This window comes from Propithecus coquereli, unplaced genomic scaffold, assembly GCF_000956105.1.
Source record: "Propithecus coquereli isolate 6110/MARCELLA unplaced genomic scaffold, Pcoq_1.0 Scaffold32, whole genome shotgun sequence".
Classification (NCBI taxonomy): domain Eukaryota; kingdom Metazoa; phylum Chordata; class Mammalia; order Primates; family Indriidae; genus Propithecus; species Propithecus coquereli.
This window is the reverse complement of record NW_012148841.1, coordinates 954,248-959,037: the sequence shown is the minus strand read 5'-3', so window position 1 is coordinate 959,037 and position 4,790 is coordinate 954,248.

The window sequence follows — 4,790 nt, the reverse complement described above, 5'->3', positions numbered from 1 at the left end:
AGTTGTGACCTTAAAACTATATTTGACACCAAATGCTCGCTTGTAAAAATTCATTAAGCTGAACACTTGTATATGTGCTACACTTTAGTAAAATGTATATTTTAAGAAAAATTGTTAAAGAAACCATTTGTATGTTTATATCAAGTTACCTGGTGGAAGAGTAAGTTAGAACATGATTAAAAAAATAATCAAAAATAAAAACTTCTTTAAATGCTATGCTTAAAAAAACTACAAGGTATGCAAAAATAAAATGACTATTTTTAAGCCATTTTTTTCCCTAGTTAGGGATAAAACACATGGGGAGTGGAGGGTACTTCTATTTTTTTAATGGTGGCCTGAGAATAAAAAGTTAGAAAAACAGTAGAAATATGTTCATATGCACTTGTGTATCTAGTCTATGACTTATACATGTCCAGTTACAAAATTTATACCAGGCTTTGATACCTTACCATCAAAGTGACAATTGTTTCTGGGGAGCCCCACCTGGGGAAAGCTGAACATGTTTACTCGCACATTTTAATGTTACATGTGATTCGTGTAACTTGAGAAATGCTGAGGCAGTAAAGCTTTCTTAGTTGAGGCAAGACAATGGAGTTTAAATATTTATTGTATAATAGCAGGTGATAAAGTTCATATTAGGTAGGAATAGTTTATTTTGTTATTCTTCTCTCAGCCAATGCAGTATGATTAGTTTATTATTAGAGTATGCATAGCCAGACATTTTATAGCTTTAATATCAACACAGATTTATAGTGTTGAAAGTAATGTACTGAAGATACTTATGACTGTATTTTCCTGTTTAAAAAACACAAAAGCCTAAAAACTCAAGAGACTTGCCTCTGACTAAAACAGAAAGGTGATTTTAATACAGAATAAATATTAATACTAAATCAATGATAGCCCACATAAGGAGCCTTAGGACTTTTCTCTGAGATGTTACCATGTTTCACCATGATTGTTTCTTGAGCATTCAAACTCATAAGTAAAATACAAAGGAAAAGACTATTTAATTGGTACCTCTTAGCTTCCCGTTAATCCAAAATTTGAGATTCACATTATTGTACTCTGATATAAGCTGCTGATGAATGAATTTTTCAGGGCTAGGTCAATGAAAGAGCCCTTCAGCACCAGGTTTCAAGGTGATGTTACTGGAACCAACAACCAGCTCTCTAATTCATGTTCCCTCATTTAATCAAAGTGCAAATCAATGAGCTATACTCTTATTCAGACAACATTTCTCCATTGTGTTTGTAGGCTACTGTGGAAATGTAGCAAATGCTTTGTTGAAGCATTAAGCCCATATTTACTATCTTTCTGTCACCTATTAGTCAGTAATAATATATACACAAAAATAAGTTGATATTTCTATGAGAAAGAAATTTAGGATGAAGGAGATAGAGAAACTTGCAAATGACACAAAAAGATAGTGATACAACTGGCTATAAAATAGTCTAAATATCTGGATTGCCAAATAAAGGTGAGTACATGAAATGTCATGGTAAAAGGTCTGCAAAAGATGGCTTATGGAATTTTGGATGAGCATAGGTTCAACACACCAACAACATAAGATGGCTGTGAAAAAACAGCAATAATCTTTACACAGTTTCCAAAGTATTAAAGTTGATAGTCATAGCCTACACTGATTGGACAACATCTAGAGTAGTGAGATTAGTTCTTGGGCCCAGAGAGGGAACCCTGATAAATTATAGCATACCACATTATTGAATATTATAAAGGAACTGAAGCCAAGTAAGAGAACTGTTGAGGTGCCTGCACGTGTCTAGGGGAAAAACAGGGAAGACATCCTAGGCATCATAAAATATTTTAGAAGCTGTTAAGAGGAAGAGGGATTTGATCAGGCAATACCCCACCCAGTGTGAAGTTACAGGAAGGTAGCTTTTAAGTTGATATAAATTTAAAACTGCTAACCATTAGAGGTGTCAAAAAATTAAATGAGCTACATTTAAATAGAAAAGGATGACCTACTTTTGGATTATGCATCAGCTGTGGTACGTGTCCCTTGAAAGAAGGTGTTAATGGAGCCAAATGTCACATAAGAAGTTGAGTTATATGACTTCTAAACCTTTCTGATTCAATTCTTCACAGTGTGGCAGCCTCAGAGTGACTCATTTCTTATACGGCAGCTCAGGGCTTGTCGGGAGAGCGTGCTAGCCAATAAGGCAAAAGCTATAATAACCTTTCGTGACCTAACCTCAGAAGTAACACAGCATCATTTTTTCTATGCCTTACTGGCCAAAGTAGTCATAAGACCACCAGAATGCAAGATGAGGGCACATAAACCCCATCCCTCAATGGAGGAGTTTCATAGACATTTTGCCATATTTAAAAATTAACATACTGTTCACTATCATTATTTCCTTACCAATTTTTCATTGCCATGATTATGAGAATGAATGCCAATGAATGACAGAGATCTATATTGGGTCTTGAACCTACACAATCCATTCGATTGCTTTTACTGACTAAGTGAGTCTCCTTAGCTGAAAATACTATGGAGTTACACTGGTTTTTGAACAACTGACATCAAAATAATGCATCTGTACTTGATAACAGATGAGAGAGGGCCTAGCAGGGGGATTATAGACAAGCATTACCTGGTAGAAAATAAATAAATGATAGGCATTCTGTAAGTATTTGTGGAAATAGGATCTGTTGTCAGCATTGCCTCAACTGTATTTGAACTTTTTTTTTTCAAAATGACCCTGGATTAGAAGACAACTAACCCTTTGTGACTCTTATCCTACCAATTCTACATTTCCAGAACCTTTACTACAAAAAATAAACCAGGTTTACCCTAAGATATAAATCCTAGCCTTCTGCTGTTTCTTGTGCAACCATGGTCATGTCATTTATTTACCTTTATGGTCCTCAGTTTTCTTATCTGTAAAATGAAGCAATTGAACCTAAATAACCTGTGAATTCCCTTCTAACACTGAAAGTTTTTATTAAAGTATTTTTCTCTCTCAAAAAAATGTGGTTTTATAACTAAATGGTTTCTATAATTACAATCCATACCATTTAGTTAAGCAAAGTGATTGTTGAATGAGTGAATAAATGATCATTTTCATGTTTTAAAATTCTAATGTTTGATTATATCTTTCCTAACTAAAAATAGAACAATTAATATAGTATGTAATATGGGACTTGCAAAATAGAAATTTCATGTTAGAAATAAAGTTTGGACTCTAAATGGTACTGTTTAGAATGATTAATATTCAAATTGTTTAAAACTTTCAAATGGCATCTGTAGCTGTAAAACAAGTAACACTGAATTGGAGGGAAAATCTCATTGCAAAAGTCATTTCAGTTGTTGTAAGAATAAAGCAATCAATTTTTTTAAATAAAAGAATATATAAGTTAATAAATCAGTAGTGGCAGTATACATATGATCTGCTCTTACATCACTGTTTTTTTGTGTGTAACGACATTGATTGGGCTAGCCTTCTTATTTTTCTTTCCTTGATTTCAGTGAAACTATACACCCTGAATTTCTCCCACTCCTCCACCTAATCATTCTCAATAAACTCTGAGGAGATCTGCTTTTCTCTCCAAACTTTAAATGTTCAATTACATCAGAACTTGGTTCTAGGCATTCCTGTTCCCATTCTATATTCTTACCACAGGGTATATTAACCTCCTCCAGGATTTAAATGACATTTATATGCTGACAGTCTCTAAATTTATGTCTTTATGATATATACCCTATTTATGATCCTCAAACGTACATACTTAACTTTCCATTAGGTATGTTTATTGTATTAACTGTGTCTTTTTATTTTCTGTATTCTGATGCTTTGACATCTGGGGCCTTGCTAAGCATGGAAGGACTCCCCCCAGAGGGTTAGCCAACTCCTAAAGATAATAAAAAATCCACTTCTGAAAATATCTTTCAAATGCAAACCAATCAATCCCAAGAGTACACCCTCAACCACCTCTTTTACACGTCTCTTATCCTCTGGGCAGCTATTGCCCTGCCCTAATCATCAGGTACCAGACAACTAGGGACAACCCAGACACTCCAAAATACACTGAAATTACTCAAATTAGCAAATCCGAAGCCTGCTTACTCTGCCTCACCCATTACTTTTCATGGAAACCATGATAAAGTCTCCCCTGCTCCTGCCTCCTGATGGACCCTGGTACTGCCCCGTGTGGCACTATGTGGCATGCTGTGCCTCCTGTTTCTAGAATTTTTGAGTATAACAAACTTCTCACTCCATGACAGTCATTTCCCTGTCTGCATGTTATACTATACCTAATTAAAACACATCCCAGGATACCCTTAAAATACATGCCCAAGAAAAGGAATGCCCAGGACCAAGATCTGATAAGAATTTTATAGGCTTCTATAACAAAATATTACCAAAATTCACTTCAGTATCTTACCCACAAAATTTGTTCCTCCTTCAGTGTTTCCTGTTGTAGCAAATCATATCACCATCCACCAAAATTGTTTCTGCCACACACCCAGGGTCATCACTGACATCTCTTTCTTCTCACTTGCCACATCAGTCAGTCAAAAACTAGACTATCAATCCACCTTCAAACATGCGCATATATGTTTTGGAGGTATATTTTTAATGTTTTGAAGGTATATGTATATATATATGTGTATGTGTGTGTGCATATATGTATATATACTTTTTTCTCCATCTCTATCTCTGCTGTCAATACCTTTTCTAAGCCACCACAAACTTTCATCTGCAGTACTTCAGTAGCTTCCTAAATTTCAAATCCATCATTGTTCTAATTAATTTAACATATAGGTG